At 45.6% G+C, this 12,135-nt stretch overlaps 1 pseudogene; it reads left to right on the forward strand.

Moving 5' to 3' along the window:
• The window catches only part of LOC119378228 (WD repeat-containing protein 7-like), a 98,036-nt pseudogene that overhangs the window by 64,445 nt on the left and 21,456 nt on the right, over positions 1-12,135 (forward strand).

Genomic DNA, 12,135 nt, shown 5'->3' on the forward strand with positions numbered 1-12,135 from the left:
TCAATCAGTTGAACAATTTTTATTGTTTCTGATACAGATAATGACAGGTTATTTGTATATGGGCAGGACCCTAGAACCCTTTGTGGCAGGAATTCGTTTTTTAACAGAAGCAGTTGCAATTGAACTAACAACGCAAAAAAATTCAAATTTTACGTTAGCCTTGATACAAATGCATGCGGAAAATTTTTTTTTTTTTTTTGTTTCCTTTTTTAAGTAAGGGGAAGGAACCAGATGCTTATATTTAGACACCCAGTAAAGAACCTTATGTGGTCAAAATCATCCAAAGCCCTTCATTACAGCTTTCTCATATCCGATATTCGTTTTGGCATTAGAATTTTAATTTCAAATTTGTCAATGCCTCACGACGGTGTGGTGTGTGCAGGAATGTGAGGGAACCTGGGCCTGCGGGCCCCATGGTCCCATCTGTTTGGCCTGTGGTCAAGGGGCAGCCACATGAGCCGCTGCTTCGAACCACGTACCGCATACTGCCCCCATCCAGGAGACTGCACCAATCAGGTACCAGTACTGTCAGTTCTGTTCACGCTCTGGTACTGCTGTTGAAGGCAAAGCACCTGGTACCATAACGGCACACTTACGATATGAAAGCAGTGGAATGTACAGTTGGCGTCAGAACTTTAGAAGAACTTTAAATTTCTCAGTAATTTGTGACTGTATTTGGTTGTCTACTTAGTACGTGCTCTTAGCACATTTTATAACGGATGAAATCTAAATTCAAGGCTGTTCGCCGAAGCAGCAGGAATATTCAGCTTTTTCTTGCGTCTCGTGGTCCTTAAACTCTTGACATTGACTGTACATCACAGCTCCTTAGTTATTGACTGTATGCATGCAATTCAGCAGTTCCCCTCTTAAGCATGCTGTTGCAAGTTTAAGTGGAAATGAAATATGCATCAGGAGGCCTGGTAAGAGATGATGCAAGAACCAAAGACGAAGATGAATCAGCTTTAAATTTCTCGCATAATGTCATTGATTTTGATGTTGTCTATTCTGGTATAGTTGATAGTTTATCGAAGATGGACAGCGTGTTTTCTTGCACGAGGGCAAGGACTGGATACAAAAAGTTCAAAAACATTTACTGAGCCACCTAATATTGACCTTTCTGTCTCGTGTATGCGTGCATGCGTGTGTGCATGGTGTGGTGCATGTGTGGACATCAATGCAGCAAGAACTATGAATCAGGGTTCTGGGATGTGCAAGTGCAGCCACAGTATGAAATGGATATGCTGGTGTTCCGGTGCAAATGAAAGTTTGACTTGCATTTTGTCTTCTAATAATGAACATGTTCCTGTTCATTACTACAAATTAGTCGTGCAATGAGCTTCTAAGATTCTTATGGTTCATTATAAAACAAAATTAAGTAAACTTTTATGCTTTTGATGCAGCGTTGGAGAAATACATAGGTAAACTTTTGCTTTCTTAAGCAGAAAACGGGCAAAGTGTTTAGGTGAGCTACAGGTATACATTTTTACTTCGAATAATTGATAACGTGAATCAACAAGCGTTTGAGGTGAATCTATAGTGGAATGTGTAGGGCATACGAGGCTATCTTATTCAATTCTCTACAGGTTGTAATGGGGGATGCGGGCTATGTTGAGGGGGGGGTGTTATATGCAAGAAAATGCAGTACACTCTCACTTCAATTCTTGTGATTGATCATAATGCCGCAGTAGCAGGAGCGCAAGGTGGTGACCATACCCGTGCCACAAGGAGCAGATCGAGAAGAGGAGCGGGCCCGACGCTTCTCGTCCAAAGGCACTGGGAGTTGTCGACGCCGTCCGACCAACCACCTGCGGGTGATTGCCCTGGCCAACACCCTGATGTCCATGAACAGTGCCACCTTCGTGCCTGAGCAGGAGAAGCGCCGGAAGCTGCACAGGTGATCCCGCACCCATTGCTTCGCTCTTGACAGTTGGTGGAGAGCCTCCCGCAGTCTTCATCACGCGAATAAGATTTGCCCTAAACATAGTTCGATGTTTTGTCATCTACGTACAGTAACAGCCATTAAAGCAGAAGTTTACACTGTATTGTCCAGTTTACATATGGGGTAGAAGCATGGAGAATAGCGAAGAAACTCGAGAAGAAGCTGAGGACCACACAGCATGCAAAGAAACAAAAAATGATAGCCACAACTGAAGAGTAGGAAGACAGCAGAGTGGATCGAGAACAAGGTAGGGTAGCCGATTAATGCAAGGACAATTTCAATGTAATAAAGTTTTGTTGTAACGAGGTCGATTGCCGGTTTTATCAATTCGATATTTAGCGGCATTACTCTTACTCATGCATATATATGCCTATCACGTCTCTTTTTTAGGGCTGTGCATTAGTTGTTGTTTTTTTTTTTCAAGCAATCTTTTGCCCTTTGTTTTTGCCCCTGCCACAGAAACGCACAACTTTTGTGATTGCTAGGGGAATTGAGATTGGGGAGTAAAATTGAAACGGCACCTATCACAGTTCCAATATTACACTTGAGGCTCACTCACATGTAATATTTCAGTAAATTTTCTAGGCTTGTGCAGATATTGCTTTTTTGGTTCGAAGCGGATGTTAATCGGTATCGAATAATTCAGAAGCGAATTTGCATTGTAGGGTGCCACTTGTAGGCAATAAACATGGTACATCTTAAATACATGGTACATCTTTGCCATGCTTAGCCATATGCTCATATTAACCGCTTTCAAACTTTTAATCGGGGTACAGGTAGTATGCATGCTTAGCCATGAAATGTGGCTTTGCGACAGGGCTGATTTCCCGTGAGTAGGCTATCAATTTATGGCGTGGCTACAGTGCAGTGAAACTACCTTCTCAAGCGGGTTACCTGTGGCAAAATATGTCTATTCGTTCATTTTGAATACTGTTGAAACTTGATTTAATGAATTGATGACAGCGCTTGAGTTATTTCGCCAAATCAGGAATTTCATCAAATCTATAAAGGGGTTTTTCAGTTCTTTGAAGTCTTAAAATTTAACATAGCGATATCCAAAAGTGTGCCATGGCAATGTTTCTGCTGATAACCCACACCTGCGTGTCTGAAAAGTCCGTGAGGACAATCCGAGGGTGGCCCGGATGTAGGAGACGCCCTATCCTGGCAATGCAGGTCATGAAAAACTATGATATTTAGTAGGACTGACAATTGGGCTAGTTAGTAAGGATTCATATTTACGAAACGGCGCTGAGAAGTAAGACGAAAACACGTGTTTTCGTCTTACTTCATGGCGCCGTTTCGTAATATGAACACTCTGATAGTCTACAGATATGCGATGATGTGGAGACGAACAAAGTGATTGTGCAAGTAGGCCGAGCGAGAAAGTAGGTTGGGGATTATCAATGCTATGGGCCGCATAAACCAAGAAATAGCAAAAGCAACCACCACAGCTTCTGGCACCACCCGGAACGTAAGAGCCTAGTCCTTTGTTCTGTGCATGGGTGAAGCGTGCACCCTTGTCAAAGTCATACCTGCCAAGTCTCCCGGATTACCCGGGAGACTCCCGGATTTTGAACGTTTCTCCCGGTTGTACGGGTCATAGAGAAATCTCCCAAATCCAGTTTTGCCCCGCGCGTCCAGTGCTTTGTCTGGCCACATAAGCAAGGTTGTCTGGCCACGTAGTAGAAAGGACTCTTCTTCTTCTTTTTAACGATGTAGAAAGGTTCAACTCAGTTTCATTGCGCATGAAGTAGCTGTGCACTTTGCGCCGCAGTCCAGCACTTAAAAGGGTAGCCGATGTCTGTCGAGATAGCGCGTTCGCCAGCGCTCGCGACCGTCCCCGTCTCAACGGCGCCCCTTATGGTCCCTTGCCCGACGAAATAACTGGTAAGCAAGCGACGACAGGCCTCGCATGCGGAGCGATGTTATCGCATGTGCCCTTCGCGCGACGGTGACGGCCGGGTCGTTGCATCTCTGCTTCAACAGCGTTCGTCCCTAGCGCTAGTGCGCATTTACTCGCACGTGAAACAGACGATGCGTAAGCGATGTTATCGGTTTGGACTCTCTACAGATCAGCGGCGACCGCAAAATCCCGCTGTCAGTAGGCAGTTTTAGAATTGCGTACGCTAAGTTAGCGTTAGCGTTTGCGGCTCACTATTTCAGTCACTTACCGGAAGCCCGCAAGCGCTTAGCGTACGACGCATGCGCAGGCGCAGTTGCGCTAAAAGCCAGCGCAAAGCTTTGCGTACGCTGTTCTAAAACTGCCTAATGTACATATAATTGCTATCGCAGTACACCACCCCCCCCCCCCCCCCCCCCCCCCCCACGGTCGGCATACTTTATACCTCCTCCTCCCGCGGTCGAAATATTTTTTCACCCCCCCCCCCCCGTTGAGTAAATCTCCCGGATTCCGTTTCTCCAAACTTGGCAGGTATGCAAAGTAAAGCTAGCACCGTAACTAGGGCATCCAATTGTTTTTAGGCCATAGCATTAGAGTGCACACTGTAAGAAAAAGCCCGCCTGTGTCTAAATTAGAAAGGAATCACCCCCTTTTTAGTTGGTTATTTTTTAAAAAAGCCTCTTTAAATCGGGTGGTGGCCACATTTGATCGTTGGTTAGGGTTGATGTCAATACTGAACCCTATGGGTATTGCCAAGGAATGATAATTTCTTCATTAGATCGGAAACTTTGTAAAATCGGATTTCATTACATCGAGCTTCAACTGTACTTTGAAATTTCAGAAATTTTAAGTTCGAGTCAAAGCGAAATTGAATATTTTAATCTCCATTCGAATATTCGCACGGACTTACATATTTTCATAAAAGGAAAGTGGCCGTTAGAGTTGAGTAAGTACAATACGGTGTGAGAATCGAGAGCGCCCTACCCTCTGGCGCCTTGTCCTCCAACTAGCCTGTTGTGCCGGCCCCGTGCAGCTCGATCGCTGGGAACCGCTGTTAAATGGTAACACGGCGGCCATGTGCATGGACACTGGGCTTTGTTCCTGGCGCGAGCCATGTTGCCCTCTCCCCGGCGTCAAACCTGCCGTCGCACGGCACGCTAGCATACATCACTGTGCCACGCCTGTCCTCATTGGTTGCCAGTGACAGCTCCCTTTCCACCTGAGCTTGCTTTTGTCTGGCGCTTGCTTGCCACGGGCAGACGCTCCCGTGCCTGCACGAGAGGTTGACACACTGCTTTGGCAGGCGGCTTCTCATTCGTACGCTCGACTGCTCGCTTTTGCGTGATAGTCATAGCACCGCCGGCAAGTGTACTCGATTCGTCTTGCGGAGTAACCCTGGACAGCCCGTAATCCCATGGTTGTCACACTGTGCTGCATCTTGGGTTAATAAACCCGTGTTTGTTGACAACCTGCCTCGAGTGCCTTTTCTGCGCTATGTCAGAGAGTCAATGAACCCGGCCGTAGCGTCTTTGTGCGCTGCGGCAATGGAGCACATTGCATCCCTTTTCAGTCGTGCTTCTTGCATGACCTATCTCCGCAACGGTAAATTGGAGAGTGCGCTGCTGACTTGGCGTTTTATGCAGGCGCCTGAGCCGTGCGGATAGCCGTGCCTTCATGATGTCACCCGGTGAAGGAGGCGGCAGTGGTGGCAGTGTGGACAGCAGTGGCGCCCTGGCTGTGATCCAGGAAGTGCTGTCGCAGCAGCAGGCTCACATCAAGCAAGGCTGGAGCTTGCTGGCTGCGCTGCACTGCGTCCTGCTGCCTGACCTGGTGCACACGCCCGACTTCAAGAGGCCCCAAGTTGAGATGCTTGCCCGCCGGTGGCAGGACCGCTGCCTCGAGGTAGGCCCCCCAATGTTTGTTTCTTCCATAGTTTGCTTTGATAGTAATAATCTCGGTCATTGTGTCCCGTCTTTCCAGTTCTCTGGTATTTTAACAGTGGAGTTGTGTAAGCTCGACATAAGGCCGTGGAGAGTGAACAGAAACTATCATCATGATTGGCCTCTACCTTCTAGCGAGTTGTACAGCTGGCATACACTCTCTTCATCCTCTTTATCACTTTCTTAAGACCTTGCTAATTTAGGTTAACTAAGGCTAATTTTTAAATAATGCTTGCTAGTTAAGACCATGTTAATTAAGACCTTGTAATTAAGACATTGTCAATTATTAAGATATTTTAAAAAAAGACCTTACTAATTAAGACTATGCTAACGAAGACATTGCTATTTAGGATCTTGTTTATTAAGAAATCGCTAATTAATAGCAGGCTAATTATGGCATTGGTAATTAAGACTGTGCTAATGAAGAACATATGAACTCTTAGTTCACATAGCCACGACAACACTTCGCCAAGCAATATAGTTCTACACTCCACATAGCCAAGCCTTGCAATGCCTAGTCAAACCTAGAATGACTATCGCATTGAAAGCGTCTGCTTCCAATGCTGTAGGTAACGGGTTCGATTCCCAGTGCCAACCGGAAACCCACCGGTTTTTCTTAAAGGGTAGAGGAGTACACCAATCTGGCACTCGGTTGTTCTTGGGTACTCATCTTGAAAGGCGGCCCCATAAGTTTCTGTAAAGGCCCCTGGGCGCACCTCAACCAACAACAGCCTTGGTGAAGTAGTCGAGAATCCACCGCTGCTGTGGGAGGCAGAGAATTGCTGCCGCTGGGTACCTACCGGTGAAATATGTAGAAGCGCACTTCCGGCCTGGTGCTCGGCAGAATGAAGTACATGGTCTCTTGGGAGGGTGCCCACCCTGTGGGAAATTGGCGGCATGGGACCACCAGACCTAAAATAAGGTCATCCTCCCTTTTTTTTTAGAGATGCCTCTTGTATCAAAGGCATCTGACGTCGTCTGGGCCTGGTCCTAACATCCTGTACTGAGGAAAACCAACTGTCCCAAGCTGTTACACTTGTAGTTCGTTTGCTTATAAATTAATTAAAGTTTAATAACTTTTGGGGTTTTATGTCTCTAAACCACGATATGATTATGAGGGATGCTGTAGTGCAGGGCTCCAGCAATTTGACCACCTGGGGTTCTTTAACGTGCACCTAAATCTAAACACAATGAAAGGGGCCCTGCAACACCTTTCCGAGTCATATTGGAATAGTCTCATTATTGACGTATGACTCTTCACGAGTCATATGCCGCAAAAATTTTTCGAATCCGTCAAGTCTAAGTGGTGTTACCAAATTATAGAAATCACGTTCCGCAGCTTTCTCCCTCTGCTCAACACCGACAGCGCGCGGAAAGCTGCGCGGGGCGTGGAGGGAGGGAGGGTGGAGGTGCGAGGAGGTGCCCAAGAGTTACGTCATCGCCGGCGGAATTTTTTTTCTTCATTTTTTCCTCTCTGGCTCTGGGCGCAACCACGTGGTCTGTGGCGCCACTTCCGGTCGGCTTGCGTGGTTGTCGTCGAGCGGAGCCCATCGCACCGTGTATCGTGCGTGCTTGAAAACTGCGAGTCGGTTTGGTAATGTTGGGTGTGCACCTCGAACTGCCATAGTGTTTTCATCGCTCTGCCAACCATGGACGCAACCCTGCGTGCGCGTTTGGAACGAATGACAGCTGAGATGGGTTTCGACCCACACTCCGATACACCGCCTCGTCGCACTGCTCGCGCTTGAATCGTATTCAACACGGCAAAGCTGCGTGCACCCTTCTCCCAGTGGAGGTACTAGAATGACAGCATTTAAGCCGGTGGGTGGGCACTTCGATGCTGTTTGCTCTTCGAATGCGGGCGCACAGCGAGTGCGCGCTGACAACAAAGAACTAAAGACTAGAAGAAAGGATCGTGCGGCATCAGGCCGGCGCGGACCCATCCCCCGGCTGTCTGCAGCTACCCTGAAAATGCGAGTCTGCTTGGTTGCTTGGTCGCGGTTTCTCGGGAACGCGAGGCTACGGGAGGATACGCCGAGGTACGGCTCGATGACATACTGAACAGACAGCGAACGGGACTGTATCCTAAACTAGCTGGTGCCAGCATTGTTATCGGAGAAATGCTGCACCCCTGCCTCGGTCGGTCGTGAGAACATGCCGACGATGCAGTTTCCAGCTGACGAGGCAACACTCGAACCGCTGCCACTCTCAATGACAACCGGCGATGGTCAAAAGCACAGAAATATTCACGATTTCGGCACTGCGCATGGTGAAGAAAACGCAACCACGCAACTACGAGCAGACGAGCTGTTGGTGAGACCGGAAGTGCTAATATTAATGTTTTTTCGGTGTTTTAACGGCATAACACAATATCAACATACATATTATCTACTTATTGAACTCAAAATTAACAACGAAGGTAATAATGTGTTATTGTGATTATAACATCAGCCAATGGTGGAACTGCCGACAATCGCGTCATATATTGCGGACTAATACATCATTTGTCGAGAGAAGAGGGAGTGATTTTCAGCTGACTTTGAGAATTTATTGTAAATTCCAGGCCGCTCGCTTCGCTATAGTATTTGGCTCGCGTGTTCTCGGGAGCCTCGACTACCGATTGGCAGCGCTTTTTGACCCTGCTCAAAAAGTGTTGCAGGGCCCCTTGAAGTCTAGCATTTCGCATCCATCAAAATGTGGTCGTCGCAGCCAGGATTCGATTCCGTGACCTTCGGGTCAGCACTTGAGCTCCAAACTGCGGCTGGTCAAATTAATTTTTAAGGAAAAGCCTTAAATCTCTCATGAAAAGGGGCATGTGGAAAAAAACCAGCCTGTCGTACAAAAAAAATTACATGAATCGTAGAAAACCAACGATGTGCCTTGTGGCTTGAGGTACACGAGCTGTGTGTTCACTTCATCTTTGTGGCGTTGGTATGACTAAAATATAAAAAAGGCGGCGTTCATGCGACGTAAAGTGCACAGTAAAACAGCTGCAGTGGGTGGCTTTTACCTTCAATAACACTGATAGTTGGCCAAGTTATTAGATGTCTCATCATCTTAGATGAGTGCGTTAGATCGTGTTTGCTTTCACAATTGGTCTGTCAATTGCAGGACACTTTAGTTTGTTCATATTTTCAATACTATTTATACTAGGCACTGAAATCAACTGATCTCGCAGTTATAGTAATTTGCAAGCAGCCTAAAGCTAGGACTAGCAGTGAAAAGCCATGAGCAAAAAACTGCATTAGCGCTTGTTTGATTGATTATGTAATGAAAATTGACCATCCAAGTTCACATCTGCATGAGTCACATTTGTGCATGTGAAGTAGTGACAAGTGAGGCTTACCTTTCCGCTTTATGCCTTGCTTTATTTGCATTCTCTTTTTGAATGGAATCTGCTGGTCCTGTCCCATCAACCCGTGTTCCTTGTTCAATTCATTATAGCAGTGCACTAATAGATTAATAAATCATTTTGAGCTGGCCGAATCGTAGCACTGTTATAATAGCAGTAAAGTGCAAGATATAAGTGGTAAAACATGTTTAGCTTTAAAATTCACCATGCTTAGTTCATATAATCCCATATAGCACGATTTTTATATAAAGTTAAGTTGCAGATAATACGCAAACTGAACCATGCAGTGTGGGCTTATGGCAGTGCAGATTTCCCCTCAATAGGTGGTTTCACAGCATAGTGACACCACAGTGCAGTGAAAGCACCATTTCAGGCAGGTTGCATGCAGTAAAAAATAAGTCTAGGTATTCTATCATTTTGAATTCGAAATTTTTATTTGGTAATAAACATGTCGAAGCGAATTCGAATACTGTAATATTCCATTGAATATTTTAAGTGCTTGAACATTCACACAGGCATAGTTTTCACAATGGCTGTGGTTGGTCACTTTCCAGGTACGTGAGGCAGCCCAGGCACTGCTGCTCGCGGAACTTCGGCGCATTGGCCCCAAGGGTCGCAAGATGGTGGTGGACGAGTGGGCTGTCTACCTGCCGAACTACCGAGGCCTTCCTTGCGTCGAGTGCTGGGCCCACTCCACCGACACCTCAGACGGGTCAGATGCCACAGCCGGCTTCCAGCGTGGCTGGTGGCAGTCCTAGCTCCGTCGCAATCGAGGCAAGTCTCAAACCTATGTTCTCTAATACATTGTCACGTGGTTGTGATTGTGAAGAAAACAATCGCAACCAGTAAGGATGAAACTCTTCATTCGGCGAACTTGTGCCCAGGGAAAGAATTACACTCAAAGTGCAAAGATATCGACGCATACAGTCGTCGGTTCTCAAATAATCTGATCATCGGCGGAATGCATCGTCTTTTATATGTCTTTGATTGAACCTTCCAGCGTTATGGCTGGTGCTCACGTATGCTCTCGAATAAACTTGACTAGTCTCGTCCTGCACCTTATCTTAACAGAACAATCTAAAACAATCACGAGGCTTCCCAAACATTGCTGTGCGGCCTGCGCCGAGCAGTGCTAACAGTTTTTGTGGGTGAATCCGAATACATGAAAATAAAGAAATAAACGCATGTGTCAGTATTCTAGACAATGTTGGTCTATAGTATTGTCTGCAATATAGATATCTTGTCTGCATTTAACAATATTGGCCTGTATTGTCTACTATATTGTAGATGCTATATTGTATAGTATAACATAGCGTCTACTACACTGTCTTTTGCAGTGGCAGTTGTTACAGGCTTCTCGCAGTTTACTTAAAAGGAAAGCAATGCTGTAATGACTCTTTGTGCAGTTGAATGCCAGGAAGTAGTCCCATAATGCCATTTTTCGTTAAATTCTAGGGAGTTCTCAAAGACATGCCTCGTGAGGCAATGTAGCAAATTGGCCGTGCTGGTCTTGGCTGCACTGACCGTCATTAACATGCCTTGTCAATGGGGTTCTATTTGTCACAGTGGTTGAGCCTTCACCAAGAAAGCATGCAAAATGTTGTTGCCTTTTTTTTATTTTTTACTGCACGACAACAATTTTTTTTATTAAGTAATAAGCACTTCGTTGTGCAGGCGTGTGACAAGTAAATGGTACCGATTAATGGACCACTTCTGTTTCAAGTTTGACGTTTATTAGGAAAAGTCAGTAAGAGTACTGAAATATCTTACAACCCAACAATGTTGTTCCCAACAAAGCTTTCCATGGGGCATGCACATTGATAGCATACAAACAGTAACCCAGTTAAACCTGGATATCACGAAGTCAGTAAAATCAGCAATTTACTTCACTATATTGAAATTTGTTATGCTGAAATTTAGCCTTTTGAGCAATGTATAGCCACCAACAGATTTTTTTTTTTTCGCTTGAGAGGTGCTGCAGGAAATGTCCGAATAGTAGGGAAACACAAAAAGAAAAGCTAATTTCAGTAACAAAAGATAATTTTTGTTGACCGCATTTACAATTTGATGCCACGCCGACAAAGTCCTCAAGACAGCGGCCACATGGTGTGCGTAAAGCCGAAACGAATGTGGGGTTTAACACACAGTGGTGATCAGTGTAATGAAACTATCATGCACATTCCCCTACTGCGGCTTGCTGTTGAAACATTGGGTGTTGCCCAGAGGGGTGGGACACTGCTCCCCAGCTAAGTCCATTCAATACACACTGTTGAAACTCGTCAAACAGTGCACTTGCATCATGTCCGAAGTATTGAGCAAGATTCTGTATAGCATTCTATATTTCAATTGCTGCGATGTGTTGGTTCGGCAGAAGTCTTGCAAGTCTATTTTATTGCAGAGCATCACCATAATTTTATGGAAACAGTAGTGTTGTGGCGGGTAACTGCAAGCAGCCAAAAAAGGTTGGTCAGCTACTTAAAACATGCTGCAATGGTGCACTCACCGAAAAACCTCATCCGGAGAAAAGGTGCCTGTTTTTACTAATTTCACTGGAAATTTAGCCTATTCTTGAAAAAGTCAAAATTAGCTTCTTGCGACTTTAGGATCACGGAAAGCATGCCTTTTGATGTTCCAGAACAAGCCACAACATCCTTTCTCTTGTCTGATGAAGTCACCTAAAACATAGCCTTGTCAGTAACCTGTGTTTCCTGAACGATCGAAATCACTTGCAATATAATTGAGAGCTCATTGCATTTAGCACTGCCGCCTTAACGACCGGCCACTCGTGCTTGTTACTTGACGCATGGCAATAAGAAAAACACCGAATGAGGCCCCTACGCAACGTCTGGGTGGTGTGAAATAGGAAACTATGCCAGCTGTAGACTGTGCATTGTAATGCGCTAGTTTGCTCACATTCTTCCCAACACCGGTGGGAGGAGGAGAACGTTGTTTCCCCTCGCCCTCAACTTTTTTTATACTGTGTATCTGTTCTTTCATGTTTTTT

The sequence above is a fragment of the Rhipicephalus sanguineus genome, unplaced genomic scaffold, assembly GCF_013339695.2.
Source record: "Rhipicephalus sanguineus isolate Rsan-2018 unplaced genomic scaffold, BIME_Rsan_1.4 Seq742, whole genome shotgun sequence".
Lineage (NCBI taxonomy): Eukaryota > Metazoa > Arthropoda > Arachnida > Ixodida > Ixodidae > Rhipicephalus > Rhipicephalus sanguineus.